This window comes from Mastigoproctus giganteus, chromosome 6, assembly GCF_048544385.1.
Source record: "Mastigoproctus giganteus isolate SK-2022 chromosome 6, ASM4854438v1, whole genome shotgun sequence".
Lineage (NCBI taxonomy): Eukaryota > Metazoa > Arthropoda > Arachnida > Uropygi > Thelyphonidae > Mastigoproctus > Mastigoproctus giganteus.
The window spans coordinates 144,711,651-144,729,804 of NC_143580.1; the positions used below are offsets into that span (position 1 = coordinate 144,711,651).

Here is an 18,154-nt window from a genome sequence, read left to right on the forward strand (position 1 = left end):
ATCAGACTGATTGATTCTGCCATACTCTACTTCTTTTTTTGCGCTCTTTTAATCTACATTGTAGGCATCTGTAGGATTCCCCTATATATATATATATACTTCCACACCCATAATCTGTCTTATAGATCGGACCTCTAGGATTGTCAGGGTTGTTGGTACGTACGGTATACATATGGAGGTTCTTCTTCTGTTGATGTTAGATTGGGGTTGTGTGATGGACTTGGTGGTGTCTATGATGGCTTTTTTGATGAAGTGCATTGGATATCTGTTATTTATGGCAAGCCTAGTTATTGTTTGTAGTTCATGTTGTATGTTATCTTCTTTGCAAATTTTGTAGGCTCTTTAGGCCGGTATATGTACCCACAGATACCGGCATCATACTAAACTATAAATCCTGCCATCCTTTCTCCACTAAAATAGGCATTCTAAAGTCCTTCATCAGAAGAGCCTTAATTCTAGTCCTGTATGTTGGTTACTATTTCATTTACCAAAGAAGTGTAACCAGTACTTCTTTGATTTTCTATATATAAGCTAATTAACACTGTAGTCTGAACAGAATTAAAGACACTTTCAAATTTAACCCTAACTCATAGCTTTTTTTTTTTTTAACATTGACCTCTACGTAAGTCATATCTCCTACTCTTAATGTCACTTGCCAACATGTACAACAGTGTCATCTTTTGTGCTCTTAAAAGTTAATATCTGCTCTACAGCGTCATTAACTTTTGCCTCTGGCAGGCATACCCTGGTCTAGGGCTCAATAGCTCAATACTGGTCAAAATCTTAATACCGGTATTTCAGTATTTTTAATTTATGAAACCAGGATACCAGTATTCCAAAAACAAATGTTTTTCTCAATAAAATTTGATGACAGTTAGGTGCAATAAAGTAAGGAAAAACAAATACCGTAATTACTGGAATTCATGTTTTAAATAAACTTTTATTTCAATAATAAATATTCCGAAAAAAAATCATTAAAATACAGTTATTCTAAAAACAAAGAAATACATAATGTTACTGCAAATTTTAGTTATGTTTAAGCATCCACACTACCTGTCCGAATAAAGTGAGCTCTTAAGAAACATAAGCAATCAATAGTATGATTGTTTAAAACAGACCTAATTTTTGGTACATACAGTATTTGATTAGTGGCAGAAAACGCCCTTTCGGATTCTATTCTGGTGCTATTGTAGTGAGATAATCGTAGACAATCTCAGTCTCCATATTTTCTAGGCTTTGAACTTTTTAAGCAAAAATAGTTAAAAGTATTTCCGAGTCAGGGAATTTCTTATTTTGGAAAGAATTTGCAGAACGCTGATGTTCTGTTCCATGTTGGTCTTCCATGGTTGAGTTATGTTCATCATTTTCTGAAGGAGAAAGATGTATTGAAGTATAATTTTCACTATAGTATCTTTACTGAGTCTGGGAGAGAGCAAAGAGTGGGGATAAAGAATAAAGAAGTGAGCAGAGTGCAGTTAAGGAATTCTTCACATATATAAATGCAAATAACAGAAGGACTGGACCCTTATGTAAGGGATGTGGAATAGTATTAGATACCATAGCTGAAGTTGCAGATGAACTCAACAGTTACTTTGCATCGATATTTACATAAAAAAAAAACCCTTTGTGTCAATGAGATATTATAGGAGTGAAGTTGAAAAAATGTAATTAATGATGTTGAAATTAGACATAGTGAAATTATAGTAATCTTATAATACCGTGATAAATCTGACTAAAAAATGAATAGCAAATGCTTAGAAAACGGTACTCACCTTGTATAAATCTGCAATAAATTTTTTGGTAGATGGTGGCTAAATTTAGGTTGGAAGAAGCATTAAAAAGAACTAAGGCGGGGAATGGGGTGAAAATATTTTAAACAGATTTTAAAATGAGCGCAAGGAAGTAGAAATGCAGATCTCCAATCCTTGGTTGTCATAAAGAGGTTAAAAGACATAAATGAAAAAAGGAGAGAAGACCGGTGGTGCCAATAGTCGTTACGAGGGACTTTCGTTGAGTAAACCGTCATCAGTTGTCAAATGGAAGAGAAGTGAGCGCGTGTTGTATTTAAAGTTTATCTAAACTCCCATGATGCTCTTTTTGCCACGTGGGAAGTTTAGCGTTAATAATGTTGAGATCGGAATGGTGTCGGTACCATTCGATGGTGAGGGCTTCATATTGAAGAATTCTGTAGCTCGATCTAAGTTTAATAATAGTGATGGCAGAGTCAACAAGGGGGGTGTGGTTGTGGGTTTGAGCATGGGTTGTTAACTCAGTGCAGGATTGACTTGTCTTGATTTTGTCTTGAAACTGTTTTCAACAGTTTCAAGACAAAATTTTTCAAGACACTACCACCAAATTCGGTTCCTCCACAACTTCCAATACCCGCACATACTACCACTTCAACAGTTTCAAGACAAGTCAATCCTGCACTGAGTTAACAACCCATGCTCAAACCCACAACCCCCCCCCCCTTGTTGACTCTGCCATCACTATTATTAAACAAGTGAGTAAAGGCTAGTTCTGTGAGCATAACTGGACTCAGGAAAGATTCTGTTGGATTGGACGGATCTAGGAGTGTAACGAGAAATTACCGACCAGCTAGTCTAACAGTCTAACTTCAGTAGTAGGGAAATCATGGAGGCAATGATCAAGGGTGAAATTCAGGATCATTTAGATGGAAATCGAATTCTGTAGGATACACAGCATGGTTTTATAAAAGGAAAATGATGTTTAACAAATCTGGTTAGGCATTTTGATAGGTCACTCGTGAGATGGATTTAGGGAATAATTTCGACATTGTTTCTTTGGATTTCAGCAAAGCATTTGACTCAGTTCCACATGAGTGGTTACTTTATAAGTTGGAGCAGGCTTGAATCATAGGGAAAATCCTTAGATGGATAGCACGATGGCTTGAGGGCATCAGGCAGAGGGTTGTGATAAATGGTTATTCCTCAGATTGGGTTAATGTAAGAAGTGGGGTTCCCCAAGGATCAGTATTGGGACCACAGTTGTTTTTGATTATCTTAAATGACATCTATGAAGGGATGGAGGGCGCAAGGTCTAAACTTGTAGATGATGTAAAGATCAGTAGAGTAGTTAATGATCGCCACCGAGCAGAGCTTCTTCAGAGTGACCTAGATGGACTTCTGGGATGGACAGAAAAGTGGCAGCTATGCTTTGAGCAAAATGCAAGGTCTTACACCTGGGGAACAGCAACCCCAAAATAACTTATACACTTGGTAGAGTTGAACTAAAGTCAGTAGTGGAGGAATGGGACTTGGGAGTTATGATAAAGTCAGACATGAAGTTGTCCAAGAATTGTGGACAGGTTGCAATGTTGCATGGTGCCCTATCGATGATTTATCGAATGTTTGCTATTAGAGATAACGACGTCATAATCACATAAAGGCGATTTTATAACCTTTGTGATTAAATTATAAACAATTATTTTTTTTTAAATTAGTACCGAAAAACCAGTATTTTTTGTATTAATACCGGTATTTCAATACCTGAAAAAAATGACCGGGATCTCGGTATTGTAAGCCCTAACATGGTCCTATTCCATCTATTCTTTTTTGCACAATAAATTTTCCCGTTTCCCTGACAATAGAGTTACTGACAACAACTAGCTCCTGTGGAACCAGCCCTTTCTGCCTTGCAAAGTTACCACTGTGTTGCCTGATGATCAAGTGCAAGCTTTAGCACTGATGTGGGCTGCTGAGAACCTGATGGGCCTTCAATTTAAATTCTTCGAGAGCATCCACCCTTTCTTCACACTCTCATAAAAGCCCATAACAATGCTGCGTTGCCGTCTAACCTCCTCATACTCTTTACATTGATAACACAGACAACTCCCTTTGTAATATCGTGTCCTGTTCCTGATAGCTCCACAAACATCAAGCAAGCATCATGAGGCTGTGATTCAGAGGACAACCCCCCCCCACTCCCCAATTTTATCCCGAGCCACAGCACTCCCACTACTGTGAGCCTTTTCCTTTGGTGCTCTGGGTTGAGGCATCATTTCGATTCAAATTCGATATAATTAAAAATACTACACTAAACTTATATCCTAATGCAGTAATAACACTATGCACTGGTTATGCTATGAAGTTTACATTATTGAATATACAGGGTGTCCAGAAAAAATGTATACACATTTTGATTGTTAATAACTTCTATGATCATTTAAAAAATTCAATTTTATAATGAAGAAAAAATTTTAGAAAAAAATATGCATTAACGGAATTGTTCAAATTGTCCTCCATTCTCATCCAGGCATTGTCATCATCAAGAAACTGAAGTGCATACATCGCCTAAGATATCTCTTGATATTGCTGCACATTCTGCTTTAATAGCTTGCTGTAATTTAGCGATTGTTGCTCGTTTTGTGGATAAACTTTATCTTTGAGGCCCCGTAAATAAAAATCTACTGAAGTTAGATCTGGAGAACTCGGAGGAAACTCAACACTGCTTCTTTGTCCAATCCATCTGTTTGGGAAATTTTCATCGCGATGTTAGGGCTTATCTGGATGAAAATACTACCAGTCAGTAGTGCCAGAGGTGTGTCAAGAGACTTGAACCTTCCTTGGTCTGCTGTACATAAAGTGCTTTGAATAATTTTATGCTGGTTCCCCCTACAAGATTCACATAGAGCAAAAACTAAAGTCTTGTGATTAGCAACAACGAATAGACTTTGCTCTACAATTTGTGGCTCGTAATTGACAATACATTGGCTTAAATGATCTTGTGGTCTGATGAGGCACATTTCAATCTTCATGTACAAATTTCACTCTAAATGCACAAAACTGCCGAATGTGGGGAACTTCTCATCCATCAGCTGTGCATGAAAGACCACTACAAAGTTCCATACGTTACAGTATGGTGTGGATTCACAGCAGAGTTTATAATCGGACAATTTTTCTTTGAAGAGTCTGCACCTCATGGCCCTGTAAGGTGTATGGTAACTAGCTCACGGTACTGTGCTCTTCTAAGCGATCACATTATTCCCACTCTGCAAGAAAGGCAATGCTTGGAGACCGTAGTGTTGGTGCCCCCTACCCCACATTGGTTGACAAGTGAAGGAACTTCACTTCCACTCAACCTTTCAAAATGATCGCATCATTTCTAGAGACTGTCTGCAGTTCTGGTCAACCTGATCACCAGATCTCAATCCATGTGATTTCTGGCTATGAGGATACCTGAAAGGCAGAGTTTACCATGGCAGCATACAGATGCGTGTCGATTTGAAATCAAGCATTAAACAGCATATAGCCAACATCCCCAATGAGATGCTACAGGAAACCATCGGAGGCAGTCCTCCATTTTCAGAATATCATCTTAAGTGAAGGAAAGCACAAAGAACAATATCTGTAGATTTCTAAGTTCTGATATTAAAATCTAATCCTAAGTTAAGTATTCCGTCTCATGTTTACAGTGCCAATTTCTCCCCTGGTGGCAGAAATTAATTATTATTATTATTTTTTTTTCCCTTTTGCAAATCATTTCCCTATATCCTAAAAATACTCATCAATTTTCACAGCGCTATCTCTAACCGTTTTGACACTAGGGTCTCCTGAATAGGGAAACTTATTTTATAACCACCCAGTATATTTCAATATTTAGCTTGTGCTATATGTAATTCATATCTCCTACTAAGTTTACATTATATGAATTCCTTATCTCCTATCAAGTTTAAGTTATATATATTATGCTATAACATTACATTTGTAATTTATGAGTAGTTATAATAGATAATAAATTTAACTATTGCCAACCTATATTTATGTTTCTGTTTAAACATAGCTGATTACCGTTTATCAACATATGGTAAGTCTTATGAGATATGCTTTGAGAATGGGGAAGGCAGTGGTGAATCAGTATTTGGCTGTGAGCACAGTTTAATTTTACTACTTTCTGAATTAAATTCAATTGGTATTTTCTTTTCAAAAAACTTTTATTTAAAATAGAAAGAACATTTTCTGTATCATTGAGTAAAGTGAAAAAATTATTTCTTGTGCATTATGATGCAAAGCATTGGAGAGAGACTTGGCATGCCTACCACTCAAGAACTTGTTACCATGCAGAAGCATTATTTGGAGCAGCACAAATAAGAATTGAAGACCTAGTTTCTGAAGCCTCAATATATAATATGGTAGTTTCAGAGCCATTATATTTGGTATTTTGAACATAAAAAGATTATACACCTATTTTGCTCCTAAGATTTTTAATAGGATCAGCAGGAAACAAGAGTTTTGACTTTCAGAATAATTGATGAAATTTGTGATGATCATGAGCCAGTATTCAGGGAGGGAAATGCAAGAAGTTGATCTAATTCTGGCAGGGAGCTAAACAATTTTGTAATAACTGAGAGCACAGTAGAGGAGAAATTGCTGAAGTTAAACCTAAGAAAAGCACCTGAAGTGGATGGGATCTATCCAGTTATATTAAAGGAGGCAGCAAAGGAAGTAAGTAAGCAAACACTTAGCCATAATTATGAGAACTTCCTTGCACTCAGGAGAGGTCCCAATGGACTGAAGTTGTGCAAATGTGTCCCCAATTCACTGAGGGAGATCAAAAGATTACAAGTAATTACAGACATGTTAGTTTAAATTCTGTTCCTTGGAAATTAATGGGGACACTGGTCAAAGAAGCAGTGCAGGATCATCTAGACAAGACTGCAGTTATAGTTCAAACACAGCATGGGTTTGTTAAGGGAAGCTCTTGTCTGACCAGTCTGATTGGATACTATGATGTGGTCACAAAGGAACCTGGATGCAAAAAATATTTTGATATCATATACTTGAATTTTAGGAAATCTTTTGATACTGTTGCACATGGAAGACTACTGTACAAATTGGAGCAGTATGACATTAAGGACAAATTGCTGCTATGGATAAAGGGGTGGTTCAGTGGGAGAAGACAGAAAGTGGTAACCAATGAACGCTGCTCTATGTGGACTAATGTTATTAATGGAGTCCCTCGGGGTTCAGCATTGGGCCCATTGTTGTTTTCTGTATTTATTAATGATATAGATGAAGGTATATCAGGCTTAATGCCCATAACTACAGTCTTGTCTAGATGATCCTGCACTGCTTCTTTGACCAGTGTCTCCATCAATTTACCGGGAACAGAAATTAAACTAAAATGTCTGTAATTACTTATGTCATGCTTTGATCTCCCTTAGTGAATTGGTCATGCGTTTGCAGACAATTCGAAGGTTGGCAGTGTTGTTAATGACACTAATGACAGTACGCTACTGCAACAAGATCTAGAAAAATTGAGCAAATGGGCTGAGAGGTGGCAAATGAAGTTTAACATTGACAAATGCAAAGTACTGCATATCGGTAGCATGTTATGTTATGTTAACAACTATATTATGTTAGTAACTGTGCAGTACTACATTCAGATGGTAATGGAGAATGATAAAGACCTGGGGGGGTAATTGTGCAGTCAGATATGAACTACTCTGAGCAGTGCAGACAGGTTGCTTGGACAACTCATGGGGTTTTGTTAATGATATACAGGAATTTTGCAAGCAGGGATAAGGAGGTGATTATCCCTGTGTATAAGGCAGTGGTCAGGCACACCTAGAGTACTGCATACAGGTCTGGAGGCCCCACTTTAGGAAGGATGTATAGTTGCTAGAACGAGTACAGAGAACGGGAAAAAGATTGTTGAGAGGAACGAAAGGGTGCTCTTACCAAGAAAGGCTTAAGTTCTGCAAATTTCAGCATCTGGAGACTAGACACCTGCAAGGTAATCTGATTGAGGTGTTTAAGGCCTTGAATGGTTTGAGCAAGTTCAATGCTGACGAGATTCTTTTTCCTTCCCCAGATTAATTGCCTGAGGGGACAAATTCAAATTGAGGAAAGACAGTTGTAGAATAGATGTGTGGAAATTTGTCTTTAGCCAGTGGGTAGTTGATTGCTGTAACAAACTTCCATCTGTTGTGGAAGTGACAGCCTTAAATAAATTCAGTTCAGAACTAGACAACATTTGGGTTGAATGGATGGGTGAAATGAGAAGTTTTTTTTTTTTTTTTTTTTGGCTGATGCTATGTAAGCTTGCTTTCTTGCATTATATGCCTCTGCTGCTAATGCTCTTTATGGAAACACCAATGACAACCAAGAAGGCGTACTGTCTACAGAAAAATCATTTAATACTTGTGAGGTGCAGTTTTAAGATGACACCTCTATGTGCTAGGAATAATTGAAATTAGTCCATTATGTTACTCCTGCTTATCATACAGCATTCTGAATTTGACATGGAATCGTGTGATTTTTTTTTTTTTTTACCTCCCAAACTAAAGAACTCATTAGAGGGATGATGACTTTCCTGTGAAGCTGAAATTATGGAAATCACAATTAAGGAACTTTTAGAAGATTTTGAAGAACATTTTTCCTCCTTCGATTTTGTAATTGATGGAACAAATGTGTAACCCAAATTCCACTATAGTGGAATAGGACAGCGGTTCCCAAACTACTTAGATTTACGTACCCCTTCAAAAATCAAAATAAGTTTGCGGACCCCCATTCAAAAAAGAAAATTCAAAGTTTTTTTTTTTTTTTTTTTTTAGTTAGTTGTTGGCGCAGCGGCTTCTGTGGCCATAATGCACCTCCCAAGGTTTTTGCAGTACAGTAATACCCCGAAGTTACGCGATAGGTGGGTCCGACGAAAATCGCGTAAGTCGAATTCGCGTAAGTCGGGGTACAACTTTGCATATAAATACATGTAAATTTTACTTAATTGGGACCAAGGACTAACAAAAACACTAGTTTAGAAGAAAAATATTAATAAAATTGCAGTTCTTTATACATATTAATACAAAATATGTATTAAAAAAACAAATGACTTACGTTAAAAAGTTATTTCGATGTCGATGGCTTCATAAAATCTAACAAATTCGTCTGACGACACAGCGCCTTCTTTTTTTCACGCAGAATTTCTTCGTAGCAAGCTAATAATTTTTTTATTCCTTGCTTTGTAGCTATAACGCGTTCTTCGTTGGAGTCTGTTTTCTAAAATTTTTAAGCCCTTTACAATTGAGCCCTTTTCAATTTTCAACCTGTCAAGTTTGCAATTGTCATGTGCTTTTCGCCGTTGCTTCATTTAGGCCTGTAGCACGTGCAATATCACATGGTCTTTCATTTCGCTCAAAGCGTTTCACAATTTCATATTTTTTCTCTATCGACAGAGGCGGACTGGCCATAAGCCTTACCGGGGAAACCCCGGTGGGCCGGTGTGATTTTGGCCATAAACCATAGTATGAGGCCACTATAAATTTTCCCGGGTAAGAATTTTTGACCCAGTCCGCCTCTGTTTATCGATAATTGCTTTTCTTTTTCTCTCTGAATCTGCAGTGTCTTCACCAGGACGCTTCCTTTTCACACCTTTTTAATTAAAAGTATTTTACTCATTTTTAGGGAATAAAGCACAATTACAAAACGAGGAGGCACGCTTGATACGCATAAACAAAGCTGCGCGCATGTAGCAACTGAATAAACAACACCATAAAGGCAGAGATACACTATTAACACCTCACATTTCTAGGGGTTACTACCATAAAACAATAAAAATCCAGTTGCGTTTCTGCTAGTGAAATCTGTTATAAACTGGTAGTAAACTCGATCTAATTGCATTTGCGATTATACCGATAGCTGGAATTGTGTTGGTTTTTACGTTATTATGGTGAAATGTGTTTCCCCTTCACTGATATAAAAAACATAAAAGCAGCAAAGTTGAATTTTGTTCATCTTTCGCTCTCATTCTCCGCCGTCGCACCGTATATCGATAACATATGAAAAACGACCTTGAAGATAGTGAGCGGCAGCGTTGCCAAACTAAAAAATTAAGAACCGCGTAACTCCGAGTTCGCGTAAGTCGGGGTAGCGTAAGTCGGGGTATTACTGTACTCTGATCCAAGCCCGAGGCGGGATTTGAACCCGCGACCTTTGGATTGCCAGGCAGGCACTTTACCCACCCAGCCAGCCCAGTTGGCTTCAAAGTTTGTGTGAAACCTCAACTTTATTCTTATTTTTATATACTGATATATAATAATAGCTTCATTTATCCTCAATTTTCTATACATAGAACGAATAATTTGAAATATGTATACAAATAAAGATACACTAATCTTATCGAAAATAAGTAATGTGCTATGACAAAGTTTGTTGTGATTCTATCAGTATATTTTTTTAAGAAAATGAACACGTTATCTGATACCTTCTGAACATTTCATGGACAACCCCCCCCCCCCCCCCGAAGTTTAACATTGACAAATGCAAAGTGCTGCTTATGGGTAGCAGTAACCCCAGAGTTACATACCAACTGGTCATTTTCATTCTACACTACACTCAGGGTAGTGGAGAATGAAAATGACCTGGGGATAATTGTGCAGTCAGATATGAAGTTTTCTGAGCAGTGCAGATGGGCTGCAAGAGTAGCTCATGGGATCTTGTCAATGGTATTTAGGAGTTTTGCTAGCAGAGATAAGGAGGTGAATATCCCCTTGTATAAGGCAATGGTCAGGCCAAACCTTGCATACTGCATACAGGCCATCTCTACATCTTTCCATTTTTGGAAAGATGTAGAGATGCTAGAACGAGTACAGAGAAGGGCGATGAGATTAGTGAGTGGAACAAAGGGTTGCTGTTACCAAGAAAGGCTAAAGTTCTGCAAATTGCAGCTTCTGGAGAGTAGGCACCTGCAGGTTGATCTGAATGAGGTGTATAAGGCCTTGAATGGTTTGAGCAAGATCAGTGCTGATGGGATTCTTCCTCTTGCTCAGATTCCTCGCCTGAGGGGTCAAATTCATTTTGGGAATGACAGTTGTAGAATGGATGTGCCGAAATTTTCCTTTAGCCAGCGGGGCGGTTGATTGCTGGAACAAACTTCCATCTGTCGTGAAAGTTGACAGCTTAAATAAATTTAAGGCTGAACTAGACAGACTTTTGGAGTGAATGGATGTGTGAAACTGGAAGGTTTTTTTTTTTTTTTGCTTGATCCTATATAACCTTACTTTCTTGTGTCATATGCCTCTGCTAATGCTAATAGAATAGTATGCAAAGTTTGTTTATAAGTAATTTTTTTCTAACAAACTAGTTACAGGTAAATTGTTTAAAGTGTAAATAAACGTGGGGGGTAGCAATAGAACAAAAAAGAATTGTTCATCTCAAAATTGTACATGGTGGCATGCATGTGTGTAAAAGATAGGAGGTTATGCTTTTTTTATATATATATATATATATATATATAGTTATTCTTTTTGTATTATCGTTCTATTGTGGTTTATTCCGTCTTTGTTCATTTTCTTAATTACAAGTATTTTCTTAATTACATGTATTTTCTACACATAGGTATTATAGTTAATACATTACTGGTCTTTAAGCTAGCCTAATCTCGGTTATCTTAATTTTCCATGGCCTATACATTCAGGATTTTTCAACTTGTTACGTATTGCTAAAAAAATCATATCAATTATTGATGAAAAATTGTAGCAATACTATTTTAAAACAATATGATATAATATTAAATATATTTATACATTTTTGTATTACATCACATGGACGTCAATCCCCTACTTCATCGGGGGCTTTGAGCGGATTGACGGTCCATTCGATGTAATGCATTTCTTACTTACCCGTTTCTGTTTGCATCTATCACAGCTTTGCTATTTTATCCAATTACTAAATTCTAAGTTTCTATTTTTAATTTTTAATTTTTTGGTCCCATGTTTATCTTGATTGCTATTAGTAAAATTAAAAATTAAAAATAGAAACTTAGAATTTAGTAATTGGATAAAATAGCAAAGCTGTGATAGATGCAAACAGAAACGGGTAAGTAAGAAATGCATTACATCGAATGGACCGTCAATCCGCTCAAAGCCCCCGATGAAGTAGGGGATTGACGTCCATGTGATGTAATACAAAAATGTATAAATATATTTAATATTATATCATATTGTTTTAAAATAGTATTGCTACAATTTTTCATCAATAATTGATATGATTTTTTTAGCAATACGTAACAAGTTGAAAAATCCTGAATGTATAGGCCATGGAAAATTAAGATAACCGAGATTAGGCTAGCTTAAAGACCAGTAATGTATTAACTATAATACCTGTGTGTAGAAAATACATGTAATTAAGAAAATACTTGTAATTAAGAAAATGAACAAAGACGGAATAAACCACAATAGAATGATAATACAAAAAGAATAACAATATGTACTCTGTTCGTACCCATGCATTGCTAAAACAGCTACTGGGACAACAGAAAAAGCTAGAGATAGAAATAAATTAAGTAAAACTACTACAAAAGCATATTAAAAATAAAATACAACATGAATTATCATATTACAAAAGAATAATATATATATATATATATATATATATATATATAGTCTCTGATAGCTGTGAACAGCTGTTGGTGTTCAGGCCTGTCCAATTCTTAATGTTAACAAACCACGATGTTAGTCTTCTCCCAGGCTTTCTTCTTCCTTCCATTCTCCCCTCAATAAATAGCCATGGAATTGCATATTTGTTGTTCCTCATCACGGTGTCCTAGATAAGCTGTTTTTATTTTCTTTATGTCCTTCAGTAATTCATGGGTTTTTCCAGTTCTCTGCAGGACACTCATTGGTCACTCTTGCTGTCCATGGTATCTTTAGCATTCTTCTGCACCTCCACATTTCAAATGCTTCTAGTTTTTTTGAGGTATTAGTTTTCAGTGTCCATGGCTCGGCACCATACAACAAAACTGACCAAACGTAACATATCCAGATTCTAAGGTGGAAATCCAGATTTCCATCGCACGATGCAGGGCTCATTTTAAGAAAATACTGCCTGGCCATTGCAATCCTTGCTTTTATTTCCATATCCGGTTCATTTTTGTCATTGATCCAACAGCCTAGATATTTGATTTTGTCAACTCTCTCTATCAGCCTTCCGTTTAACCTGAAGGGTCGGTGTTGGCATTGCTCCCTTAAGGACCAAGGTTAGTCTTGTTGATATTAATTCCGAGGCCCATTCTTTCACTTTATTCACTCGCAATTGAGGAGTATCTGTAAGTCCTGCATATTAGTTGTACAAAGTACAGTGTCATCTGCATAGCAAAGATTGTTAATCACTCTACCATTGACAGACATTCCTTTATTCCTTCCATCTAATGCTCTCTTGAAGATGACGTCCAAATAAATGTTAAACAGGAAGGGGGGGAGATTACACATCCTTGCCTCACTCCATGTTTAATGTTGATGTTTTCTGTCTTTCTGCCGTCAACTACAACAAATGCTATTTGGTTCCTGTAGAGGTGTTTGATTATTTGGATGTCCTTTTCATCAAGGCTGGACTCAAGGACCTTGATGAGCTTGTTGTGTTGGATTCAATCAGAGGCCTTCTCAAAGTCAATAAAACAAAAATGGCATTAATCTGTTGTTCTCTGCACCTTTGCATCATGACCTGACTATAGAAAATAGTGTTTCTCATGTACGCAGTCCTTCTCTAAATCAAAACTGCACATTGTCCATCGACTCCCACATTTCCTGAAAATCTGATTTTGAATTATTTTTAGGAACATTTTAAGGACTTGGCTCATCAAGTTGATTAGTCTGAAGTCTCCACAAGTCCTTGTGTTAAGTTTTTTGGGGAGAGCGATAACGTTAATGTCAGCCAGTCCTGACGGATGTTGCCAGTGTCGTAAATTCCATTAAATAATCCAACAAGAATGTCAGTGTTTTTGTAGTCAAGCAAATTGACTATTTCCACTGTGATTTCATCAGATCCTTTGGCTTTTCCTTTCTTCATTGATTTAATCAGTCCCTCCATCTCGGATCTTAGGATGGATGGCCCGCCACTGCATCGTTGTTGTCGTCTAACTCACTTTCACTGTTGGCGAAGAGATCTTTTCTGTATTTAGTCCACATGTCCAGTTTTTCTGATTCTTCCATGATAATCTCACCTTTGTCATTTCAGATTGAAGTTGGTTGTTCCTTCTATTTATTCCTGAAATCTCTTTAATCTATTTGTGAAGATTGAAACCATCACGTTTTTCTTGCAGAGCTTCTATTTCTCTTTATTTTCCTGTGATCCAACTATCTTTAGCTCCTTTAATTTTGTTCTTAATCAGTCTATTCACCTCCTTATACTTTAGTGCAGTGCATTGCAGGGCAAAGGTGAAGAAAGCCAACACGAGAACTATGAGAAACTTTTAAATGCTTTCCCGGTACCACAGCTTCTCCCTTCATTCTCGGTAAACAGATGGTGTGTGTTATCAGTAGTGGCAGTAAAAGTCGATGACGATGTATTGATTGGTTTTTTCTCATTATTAAAAACAGATTATTGGAGTTCATGAGTGTAATGTCTTTGCAGATGATATTCACTTATGGGTACACCAGCCAGCCTGCCTCAGTCTTAGGGTGTTTATCCCCACTTCCCGCTGTTTTAACCCGATAGGAAAACGACCTCTACTGCAACTACGATAACACGCACTGTCTGTAGAAGTTGTTTTCTTATCGGGTTAAAACAGTGGGAAGGGGGGGGGATAAACACCTTAAGACTGAAGCAGTCTAGAAGGTGTACCCATAAGTAAATTTCAGTCCACTCATGAACTCCAATAATCTGCTTTTAATAATAAGAAAAAACTAATCAATATATTGTTATTGACTTCTACTGCCACTACCGACAACATGCACCATCTGTTTACTGTGAATGCAGGGAGAAGCTGCAGTACCGGGGAAACACTTTTGACCAGTAAAAATTTCCTGTGGTTCTCGTATTGGCTTTCTTTACCCTAGCTAATTGCAGTTATTAATGCTCTGCACTTCTCCTTGAGCGTCAAAATTTCATCTATCATCCAGTCCTGCTTTAGACATTTTCCATAACCTAGAACTTCTGAGCTCATTTCAATCAGAACAGATTTAAAACTCTTTCAAAGGTCTTCCACTCCCCTCTCCTCCTGCCTATGGATGTGTTACATTCTTATGTTAAGGCATGTCTTCGTTAACTGATACATTTCTGTATTCTTTAACTTCTCTAAGTCAACTTTCTTCATCGGTTTCTTTCTCCTAGTAGCATTCAATCTCAGCTTGATTTCGGTTATGACTGGATTGTGGCCTGAATCAGTATTTGCATTATGGTATGTCTTGGTGCTTTTAATACTACTCCAGAAACTCTGATTGATCATGATATAGTCAATTTGGTTCCTGACCACATTGTGTTGCTGTCTCGGGGCAACTTCCATGTATAGAGCCTTCTCTTGGGGAGTTTAAGCTAGGTGTTAGCAATCATCAGGTTCTCTTGGAAAAATTATATCAGCCGATCCCCTCTTTCATTCCTTGCTCCAAGACCAAATTCTCCTCCAGTTTCACCAGATCTCCCATTTCCAGCCTTAGCATTCAGATTTCCCATAACAATATTTAGGTCTTGTTTCTTTGTTAGTTTGACTACTTCTTTCAACTCTGTATAGAAACGTTCAATTTCCACATATTCCTTACCAGCCGTCGGAGCATATACTTGAATTACGTTGACATTTAAAGGTTGTCCCTTCATCTGGAGTAACATTATTCGCCCAGTGTGGCATAACATTGAGGATGCTTTTGAAGACATCTTTGGTGACTAGGATCTCCACTTCATGCTGGTGTATGTGTTGTCATTTCCAGAGTAGTACAAGGTTCTGTCTTCAGAGAGACATGTACCTGAACTAGGCTATCTATTTTCACATAGTCCCATCACCTGTACATTAAGTCGTTTCATCTCCTGGATTGCATTCTTAAGTTTTCCCACAGCAAACAGCCTTCTGACGTTCCATGTTCCAATTCATAAAAGATTCATCGTTTTGAGCCCGGGGATTCTTAGCACCCCTGTTCCATTAAAGGGACGCCAGGAACTCAGGGCCAGTTGTAGTTTTCTTTACTGCTGTAGTTGCAGTTGTTATAGTAATACAGTGGTTTCCCTGTTGGGTTTCTGCTTCTCAGTGCTATAATGACATAATTTATCACTAAGCTGTTAGGACAGTGACTATTTAGATAGCTTCTTCCCCACTCATTGCCTGTATTGTAGGAACTGCTGCCCTTGTCCAGAGGTGCTATTTATAGCAGCTTCTCCTAGGTATGTTGCCTTACTGGGCTAAAGAGTTGCACCTACCCTGGTTTGAATTTGAGTTTCCTTCTCCTAGGTATATATTATATTAATAGGTATATTAATATTATTAAAATTAAAATAAGATGGTAAAAAAGAAAAGTACTGTAAAAATGCATAATCCAAAAACCAAACAGAAAAGACAAAATGGGTGAGAGAGAGAGAGAGAGAGAGAGAGAGAGAGAGAGAGAGAGAGAGAGAGAGAGAGAGAGAGAGAGAGAGATAATAAAAAATGAGGAAAGAATAGTGTGTAAAGAATATGAACATGAATTTAGAATATTTTAAATAAAATAGGTGGCCCTTACTGCATAAGGGTGACACCATTCTGCAAGTCTATTGTATTGGCAGGATGACATCAGCTTATATTTCTACCTGTTACATAGCTCTGTATAATGTTTTTCACACTGGTCTAAATTTATCATTTATTTAAAATATTTTAAATTTATGTTCATATTCTTTCCACACTATTCTCTCTCTATCTCCCCTCCCCTATTTTGTCTTTTCTGTTTAGTTTTTGGAGTATTCACTTTTTACAGCCTTTTCCTTTTTACTGTCTTATTTTAATTACATTATATTCTAGGTAACTTTTTGTTGGATGTGTCAATAGCTATCACTTATGCTTGCCATTCTCTTGTCTTTCTTTCATTATTTTTTTTTTTTTTGCTTTTCTTAATTTTACTTTTAATTTAATTTAACTTACATTATGTATATATACACACACACACACAGTGAAACTTCTCCTAACGGACACCTCTCTACAACGGACATTTTCAAATTCCCCAAATCACCTCTATTGGTTTTAACGTGTTTGCAGCTTCTGTCTAGCGGACATTCTCTGTAACGGATGCGGACAGGCAATCTGCACTGTTTCGTTTAGATTAGCACTTAATTTTATCTCCCTGTAACGGACTACGGGAGAGCTAACAGCCCTTTTTCTAGGAACTTTTCTTCCACGTATTGCCTCAATCGTGTGTTTATTTTCTATTTCCGATTCTCTGAATTTTATCAAGGTTTACGTCGCGGTTCTAAACCCTTTTTCAAGAATTTTAAGGCATATGAAAACTTCTGATGAATTGGGTGTGTGCAGGGTGGGGGGGAATTTGGTCGGCCTTTTGTCTTTTCAGTTTCAGTTTTGTTCAGTGTCGTGTGAAGATCACAATGTCTTCTCGTAAACTTTAAAAGATAAAGTCGAACTCATTAATGCGTATGATCGGCAAAAAAATAGTGTTCGCAATCTCGCTGCAAAATTCAAAATCGGGAAGATGCAGGTAAGCGACATCCTAAAGAAAAAAAATGAACTACTCAAACAATTTTGGCAACACGGAAATGATCAGGTTCAAAAATCATTCCCGAAAACTGTTGGACTTCAAATTGACAATGTTATGTATGAGTGGTTTTGTCGTGCACGCGCTAAAAAAATTCCCATTAATGTGCCTATTATTAGGGAAAAGGCTTTGGAGGTTGCGAAATCTATGGGAGTAAATGAGTTCAAAGCTTCTGTGGGATGGCTAGACAAGTTCAAAACTCGGCATAAAATTTCTTGGAAAACCGTAAGTGGTGAAGGTGGATCTGTTGATACTGGGATTGTAACAGAGTGGAGCATTAAATTGGAAGATTTATGTCGTGATTTTGAAGCTAAGGATATTTACAACTGTGACGAAACAGGGTTGTTTTTTAAAGCTCTTCCTGAAAAAAACAATGAGTCTAAAAAACGAAAAGTGCCAGGGCGGAAAAATTTCTAAGGAACGCTTGACTGTACTATTGTGTACAAATATGCTGGGAGACTTTGAACAACATGTTGTTATAGGAAAACCACAAAATCCTCGTTTCAAGGGCATAAAGTTGAATCTTTTGAATGTTCACTGGAAGTCTAATAAAAAAGCGTGGATTACATGAGATATCATAAGCGAATGGATAAGTCACTTTAACCAAAACATTATTCGTCAAAACAGAAAAATTATTCTTTTCATGGATAATGCTGCATCTCACCCGCACATTGAATTGTCCAACATTCAAATCGT

General features: G+C 37.2%; 1 protein-coding gene across 1 annotated transcript in view; it reads left to right on the forward strand.

Annotated features, from left to right (window-relative positions):
• FBXO11 (F-box protein 11) overlaps positions 1-18,154 on the forward strand; it is a 513,763-nt gene that overhangs the window by 80,087 nt on the left and 415,522 nt on the right. The window lies entirely within an intron of this gene.